Genomic DNA, 8993 nt, shown 5'->3' with positions numbered 1-8993 from the left:
TCCTCAGAATTACAGGGGGAATAGGAAATCAGAGGTATGAGTCAGAAATAGATGTATTTCTGAGTGTCAGGGCTGGATAAGACTGCACGAGGAATGGGTACTCAAGCCCTTAAATAAAATCAGAGGGACATGTTGGAGTGAGGGCAGGGGTGCTTGCTCAGCTGATGGCAGTGGCTGGTAAACTCATGGCGTTCCTGTGGTGTGCTGGGCATGGCTGGTTTTCCCACCATTGGGCTTTCCTAGGTTGGGTGTTACTTTCCCAATCTTTTATGTTGAAGATTTCTCTTTTTTTTTTTTTTCTTTTTTCCCGCAATAGGAGAATTAATTCCTTTGTCTTGTGCTCCTTTAGTTTTTACTATGTAGCCTGGAAATAGTTTAAGGGAACATGCAAAGGGTTAAAAGAAGGAAGTGGCCTTTTGTCTTAAGAATGTTCTTTTAAACCCAGTTTTTGTGACATCGATCACTAATGAGACTTTGTTGGCTGTGGCCTCTGTGAAATGATAGGAGGGTTTGGCCCCAGATTCTGTTTGGGGTTACCACGATGTACATGTGTGCACTGAGTTGAGAGCGGAATAAAATATATTTTCATCCTTGATGTTGTTAAAGAAGCTATACGTGGTTTCTAGTATCTCTTACTCTCCGCTGTTCAGCCTGGAAACCTTGCTTGCCAGATACTTACCTTGAAGAGCCCCAGAAAGGCAGAAGGACGTGCATGTGATATGTTAGGTTTAACTTAGAGGACAAGGCAATGGTGGACCAAGCCTCAGCCTAGAAGGAGGGACCTCCATGTGTCAACTAGGCACTGCGATGTAATTTTCCAGGTGGGATTTCCCATGTGTTTGCAGAGCCATGAGGTTGCACCTCTGTTGCATGCGTCAGGGTTTCTGGGCAACTTCAGTCCCCAGAACTATCAGTCTCATAATTGGTAGAAGGACTACATATCACAGAGCTTAAAAATGGAACAATAAAAAGCCATGAATTAAAATATTTCTCTGGAGGAGTTAATTCTGTCCTGACAGGGCTAGTTCTCTCAACTTTCTGAAGCTTGGGCCTCTGGATGTGTTACTGTTTTGCACCATTTGAAGCATAACCCAAGTAGATGACTTGGGCAACCTCATTTAATTTGTGCAAGAAGTGATTGTGTAGTGAAAAAGGTATAGCAGGCTATCTCGGTAGCTGGAAAAATGGCAGCACTTTGAGATATAAGTACAAGTTGTTGGTAACGTCACTGCATAAGCTCAGTTCGTACCTGTGAGTAAAGAGGATGCTTTGCAAGTTGATTCTTTCTCTTTTTCATGTGAACAGTTCCAATGAAATCAGAAACTGGACCAAACAGGAACATGGGTGGAATCTTTGTTTTTCCTTGTTCTCTTCCTCTACTTTTAGTTGTTTAATGATGACTGATGAGTTATCTGAACAGAGGAGAACTGTGACTCTTGCCTGGCTAAACACCAGTTTGTGTAAGGAAAAACTTGGAAGTGATGATGTATGTGGAGAGATAACATGCTGTCAAAACAGAAGGAATGTGTAAAAAGAGAAACACATCTCCTATTAGTTCCTAAAAGAAAGATGGAAACTAATTCTATTACCTTAGACAAATGTTTCTTCCTGCAATAGTATTTTTTTTAAAGGAAGAAGTTGCTTTTGTCTTTACTTCTGATGAAAGAAATAACAAAATACACACTCAAGGGAAAGCTACACTGCAGTATAAAATCTTAGCGTTTATAGATTTAGCGTCTCCAAAAGGGTGCAAGCTTCTGTCTGTGTGAAAGAGATGGTGACTTGCCAGTTTTGTAGAAAGTGTTTTTGAAGTGGAAGTGGGTAGGTTTGCAGAGGGTATATTGACATTTGCCTAAGTCGGGGGGAAGGAAATAGGAATTAAGTAAATAACAGGTTAGAAAAAAAAAAACCCAACCCACAACATTAAAATGTCGCACCTGAAAAGTTGCTGTTTTCATGACTGGGAGCAGGGCACAGTGTTTCTAAAACTTCCTTTAAAAATATGGGAAATAGGACACTTGCATCTTTGAAGATATAGTCCTCAGGGATTTGAATTTCTTTCAAAGCAAGAAATTTAAAGCACATTTTGAAGGAAAGGTTTACGGGGTGGGGGGAAATGGCTGACAGGAGCCAAATTCTAATAGGACTTGGGCTGTCTTGTTATGCCTCAAGTGTGACTGGCACTTCAATGTCCTGATTTCCACAAGTGGAGTGAATTTTGTGCAGAGGTGTTCTGGAGGATGGTAATCTGCCATTTCAGTTGTAGGCTAGCAAGGGAGCTGTAAGTATTTCCAAATACGCTTGGAAAATTATTTAGAACTTCTGTAGGGGCATGAATATGGGACAGTCATAAGCGGGTCATCATAAGTAGAACTGAACCCTTAATGCTGTAGGTATTTAACTAGCATGCTTTTTTTTTTATTTAACTACATACATATTGAGTCCTAATCTGTTGTGTTAGAGGCTACCTCTGGGTTTCACATCGGGTTTAATTAGAGCAAAGAATGCCTCCTGTTTTCATAAACCTGAGTTGAAGAAAAGTACAATGCTTGCAGTGTTCAGACCTGCAACTGTCAGGTTTCCTGTTCCTGATTAGTCTTTGCCTGTTCTTGTGTCAAATCAGATAGACTGTAATCCCTCTGTCATAGCTCTTCTGTTCTCCAGTTTCTGATCTGGAGATAGGTGTTCAGAACAAAGTTTAAGAGCCACTAAAGAAAATCTCACAGCTTTTGTGGTTGTTAGACTGCTCTTTTGATCTTTGTTCAGCTTTTCAGGAAAGAAGTAGAGTTGTTGATATTTCAAAGTGTTTTAGCTGAATGCTCCTTGAAGTTTTAATATATGGCTGTACAATTAAAATAGCTGGAAGCTGCCTATAATAGTGAAATTAAAGGATTTTGGTTGCCAAACTCTGAGTTCAAAGCTGCATCTTCTTACAGTTTGAACTCTGCATTAAAGCTATAGCAATGTAGGGAGCTATGGTCTTTATCAGGTAGCAGGAACATCCTGGATGATTGAATTCAAGCTCTATACTTCCAGCTTTGAACTAGCACTTATCTGTCTTGGTCCACTGATAAAAAAAGTTTGAGTATGTGAAGCCTATAATTGTAGTGGAGCATTTCAGAGCAGCCCTGTGAGATGGTGAGATTTTTAATGTCTGGGAAACTGAGGCATGCAGCAGACTGACAATTAGGTAGGAAGTCTGAAAGAGTTAGCAAGTCATTGCTGTAGCCTGTATGCTAGCCTTTCTTGGTGAAATAAAAGGATGCTGTCTTTGGAAGATCTGTATTTATTAGAAGCTTCTTTGGTTTTGTCCTGGCCATGCTGCTGTTCTTGCAGTACGGTACCAGAACTAACTCAGCAATAGGAATAACAAAACTTACACATTAGTAATTAAGTGCTTGTTGGTTTGCTTAGCAATAACTAGACCCCAGGTTGTCAGGATGAAGGTATGCTGGTACAAAACTGCCGAAATCCAGATTTGCATGTTCTTCAAATCTGGGTATGAAATGGCACACACAGCTCTAAGACACCTTGATGCTGCTGTTGGCCCCTATATGAGCTGGTGGTCCCAGCATTAACTGCTTGGATCAAGACCTGAAGGGAAAGTTGTATCAGCAACGCCTTTGAGTGCACAATGGACCTCAGCATACAGCAATGCTTCTTGTGTGAAGTTGGCTTGTAAAATAATTTTGGTAATGATCTTGGGTCTGATGCAGTTTAGATGTTGTAATGCAGAATTTTTGCTACAGAAAAGCTTTAGAACTGCCATTCTCATCTCAGAGACATCTGAGATATCTTTGTCTCGAGCTTGGGAGGTGGGGAGCAACACTTGGGACCGGTGCTTCTTTGCATACCCTGTGTGGGAATGCATTTACCAAGATAAAGTGACTTTTGTCTTGGCAGACTGGTCTTGTGTCAGTATCTGGAGGCACTACTGAAAGTGGTGGAGAATCATTGAATCATTAAGGTTGGAAGAGACCTGTGAGATGATCATTGAGTCCAGCTGTCAACCCAACACCCCCATGCCTGCTAAACCATGTCCTGAAGTGCCACATCTACATGTTTTTGAACACCTCCAGGGATGGTGACTCTACCACTTCCCTGGGCAGCCTGTTCCAATGCTTGACTGCTCTTTCAGTAAAGACATTTTTCCTAATGTCCAGTCTAAACCTCCCCTGGTGCAACTTGAGGCCATTTCCTCTCATCCCATCACTTGTTACTTGGGAGAACAGACTGACCCCCACCTCACTACAGCCTCCTTTCAGGTAGCTGTAGAGAGTGGTCAGGTCTCCCCTCAGCCTCTTCTTCTCCAGGCTAAACAACCCCAGTTCCCTCAGCTGCTCCTCACAAGACCTGTTCTCTGACCCTTCATCAGCTTTGCTGCCCTTCTCTGGACACACTCCAGCACCTCAATGTCTTTTCTGTAGTGAGGGGCCCAAAACTGCACACAGTATTGGAGGTGCGGCCTCACCAGTACCAAGTACAGGGGCACAATCACCTCCCTACTCCTGCTGGCCACACTGTTTTTGATACAGGCCAGGATGCTGTTGTCACATGAAAGCGGTAACTCTTGGTACACCCTACACTAAAATTCTGGTAGGAGTGGAGGCATCATGGACACCCTCTACATTTCTATGTAGTTCTAGTAGAATAAGTAAATTGCTATCCAATTTGTAGCTGTGAAGAGAAGGGTATAATCTTACTCTGAATTTATGCATAAGCTAGCATACTGTGGGCCTCTTGAATGGGACACCTAGATGTTCCTATAGCATTGTAATTGTAATATTGTAATATTTGCTAATGACTACTTTTTTTTGCTTGGTAAGATCCTATAGCAGCAAGCACCATGCTGTGTATGCGAAAACGTGTCTTCTGGTGTTTCTACCTTCACTGTATTCTAGCTGTGGTTTGCTGAAGCTGTGGATTTAACCATTGACTAATGATTTCCCAGTATAACAGTCTTTAACAGAGTCATAAAAAGTCTGTTAACGAGCTGTGCTCATAAACACAGGAGCTCACTGACAATGCTCCTCAGTGTGAATGGCAGGGATTTTCACTGGGTGTATGCACTGCGCTGCAATTGTGGTTTAACATAGGCTTACAGGAGCCAGCTTTAAAGTAGAAGGCAGTCTAGCCATGGCAGTGCAGAGTACAAAACAACACTGCCCAGAAGTTGGAGAGCTACAGAAATAGTTAAGCTGTAATTCTTTTCTTGTGGCTGTCTAGCCTACTAGTGAAAAAAAAAAAACCAACAAAAAGACAAAAAACAAAACCAAAACAAAATACCTGCTTATGTGCCTCTCTACATGTTGTGTGATCATATAGAATGATTTCTGTCAAAACTAACTTTTCCGTGGAGCATGGTGATCTTTTATGATTGTTTCGAACTCCTACTGTGACAGCCATATACTATTGTGATCCTCCGATTGCTGAAATGGAACAGAATGTTCAGCTAGTAGCAGGACAGAGATCCGTGCTGGGGCTTGGGAAGGCTTGTTTTCATGCCCGGTTGCAATTTTTTTGAAGGAAAATGTAACACTTAAAGATAATACGCTCCCATGTAAGGATGGGTTCTAAATGCTCGGTTACTCAACCTCATCGACTTCAGCTATCTTCTGTTCTTCCCAGCTTCTTCCTTTATAACCAGTCCCTGTCCTCATTCCTGCTTTACTCTTTTCCCCCAAAATTCACCTAAGCTTTCATGTGTCTAACTTGCTCTTGTACTGTGCTGTACTTCTGAGATAAGCAAAGCAGGTGAGTCCTTGACTGCTGACGTACTGATGTTTCTGTAGGCATTTAGCTGGATTTGCTCATATAGAAATAGTACCTGGACTGGCTGTCTGAAAATCAGTTACCAACCATTAAAGGGAAGTAGCTTTCTCGCTTTCTTCTCCTTTGGTCAGCAAGGCAGTTAATATTTCACTTGCTAGTAAAAAGGCCTTAAAAGTAAGTATCTGGAAGGAAGATAACCTATGATCATGAGTCAACATCCTGGCTTTTGAGTAAGTTAGGAGTAAATGAGCCATCACATCAGTACAGATAACCCAAACTTGATGTTTAGCTGGAGTGATCTGCACTGAGGGCCATACTCAGTTAACTTGAATTCTACTTGGGTCACCCTGTTTATTGGAGAGAGGTGGCCACTTCAGCACTCTCTGAATTGCCTTCACTAGATTCTCTAAATTGCATTGATGAGAGCTGTTTAAAGCCAGCCAGTAGGAAACACTGGTGCCAGAGTATTTGGATGGAATTCAGGCTCTCTGAATATAGCCCTCCAGTCTTAACTGTGCCACCCCTCAGTAAAGTCTTGCTGTCTTCTCACTGGTATCTAATTGGTGCCTGTATCACTGTCTGGAGTGTCCCAGGTCATATGACTTTCCACTAGCATAAAAACAAGCCTGAGAGGCCATGAGGGTACAGCAAGAAGGGACAAAGGTTGGTGACTAGCTTGTCAAGCAGCAGGAAGAATAACGGATGGTGGCAGGAGGAGCTGAAGAGAAAGTTGGAGGATTTGGAAAGGTGGGTGGGAATGGTGAAGTGGGGGTGGGGGGAGGATTTGGGCAGATATGAAAGACAAAGGCTTTTTTGGGAAGGACAGATGTCCCTAGGAGACTTGGGGTGAAAAGCTGCCTCTCCAAAGTGGTGGCTTTCTCTGCATCAGTCCAGGTACAGATACGCTTTTGCTAGAATTGCTTAGAGTTTTGGCTTAGCAAGCGCAATATACTCTAAAAGGAGATAGAGCAAGTCGCAGAGGAGTATCGTTTCACAATGTATTGTCCTCAGCAGTAAAGCTTTGCCGACCCCTCTTCCCCACTGCCTGCTCATTCTTACCCATGCTTTGCAATTTGCAGCCTGTCTTTTAAATGAAGCTGTGCTTTTCAGGTGTTTTGTGGGTCTGTAATATAAAGCAGACTGGTGAAATGGATTTGGTTTAAAAAAGCCCCAAAACATACTATTACTGGGAATAACTTGTGAACAAGCCGCCTGGTTTATAATGCAACCCCACAAAGTTGCAGGAGATGGAGAACTGCAGTGTGTGACCTCAGGAGCAAACAGTGGTGGGGAAGCATCTTGAGCTAACTTTGCCACTGAAGACAAAGTACCCTTTAACTACACCCCGAGGCAGTCTTATTTTTAATCCCCTTCTGCACAGGGGGACAGGAAGGAGTGTTTGCATGTGGAAGCAAATTCTTGTGAAGTTGGGGTAACTGAACAGCAGCAGCATTGGTGTACAGCGAGAGGTGAAGCGTAAGAAATGGGGCTTATGAGGAGGGGATACACAGGTTCCACTTCTCAGCCTTTCAGGTTGTAAGGAGATGGCTGACAGGGAGAAGAAATGCAAGGAGTCTGGTGGAATTAAAGGATGTGTGAACGCCGTGTGTAGTACCACAGTTTACATGGTGCCAGTCTTCTACAGGATTTATCTTCAGGGGTGTATAAGTGTTTCTAGTCATAATACTTAGTTGTAGTGTCATTTTATAAGTACTGCAATTGCAGTACATGTGTAATGGTAACAGAACACTAATAAAAAAACTAACGAAGTTGTAACTGTTCCTCTGTTTAACTTACAATGATCTCCAAAGCAAATCCTGAAAGAAAAGCTGGTCTGATGCATGGAAAATCAGATGGAAAAAAAAAAGGGATGGAAACAAGTATTTGAAAATCGGGCTAGTATATTTTGTAAGTATTTCTGGTATTAAGGGTCTTTCCTGTACCCCCATAGGGTTGTTAACCAGAGACTTTCTTTGTATCTGTATGCTAATGAAAAATGAACTTTCTTCTTGGAAAAATAACCGAGCAGGATAGGAAGGTAACTGCTTCCAGGGCAGTTTTCAGACAGATGCAGAGGTAATAGCCCACACAGATTCTGCATCATGAAGGAGGCTTGGGAAAGGTTCTCTCCAATCCAAAGAAAATCTTGGGTCCCCCCCTTGGTTTTCACCTCCTGAAATATAACCTGATACAGTCAGCCACCATGATCCAAGGGAAATGTAGTTTATGGAACCTGTGAAGGGAGATTACACTTAGATTCCAGTAATTCATGGAGGGGAAAAAAAAAAAACCACCAAACCAAACAAACCTTGGATTCATATAACAATTAAGTGTCCTCATTTTCCCTGAACTGTTGTGTACTTTGACTGATGCTCTGTATTATTGTCTGTGACTTGCTGATTGTATGTAATTCTGCTGTAAAGCAGAAAGGTTTTCAACATTACTCAGAATGGGAGTGTGACACGGAAGACAACGGCAAAGAAATGTCTTCCTTTGCCTCCTCACGCAGTGTGACCCAGCTCAGGATTAGGAAAGTCTTAAAAATTCTGTCGTGTGATGGATATGATAGCCTTTGTGCCCGTGGCTGCTCTTCTCTAGAAACCTTGAAAATGTGATTTTGCTTATTAGTGCCTGGTGCTGTAAATGCCAAAGAAAGATGGTCTCTGAGATGCAAATGAATTAACAAAGCTGAGAAATAAAAACCTTCATGAGGAATTTCAGAGCAAAGAGATCTGTGACCCACTTTTGAAGGGTCCTGGCTGATAGGCACAAGAAATGCTGGTTTCTTGAATTCAGAGTAGCTTGCAAACTAACTTTCTGTGAATCCCTCTCAAGTGGAGGGGTGGGGGGAGGGGGGCTGAAATGCCTCTGAGTGCTCTCTGTGAAAGGCTGTTTGTGGAAGCTGAGCAAACTCAGACAATTGTGATGTTCCTGGGGTGGTATGTGAGAGACAAAGGTGAAATCCTTTAATTCATTACAGTTACAGTACTTTGAAACTCACCTATTGGAAACTATATGCTTCTGTTGAAAAGTCTCTGGGCTACTGCTGGCCTGTGTGAACTCTCCCAGCCTCTGAAATGTCTCCCCTGTTCTAGGAGTAATGCAGTCTGTGTTATGAGGGGGGGAAAAAAAAAAATCACCTGCCGGGCATTGACAATGAAGGAGTCTGCCTTGTTACCCTAGGCTCGCTTGGTAGTTAGTGGAGAGAAATGCAACTTTGG

This window comes from Leptosomus discolor, chromosome 1 (genome assembly GCF_034619465.1).
Source record: "Leptosomus discolor isolate bLepDis1 chromosome 1, bLepDis1.hap2, whole genome shotgun sequence".
Classification (NCBI taxonomy): domain Eukaryota; kingdom Metazoa; phylum Chordata; class Aves; order Leptosomiformes; family Leptosomidae; genus Leptosomus; species Leptosomus discolor.
The sequence above is the reverse complement of the archived record's forward strand: the minus strand, read 5'-3'. Positions refer to the sequence as shown.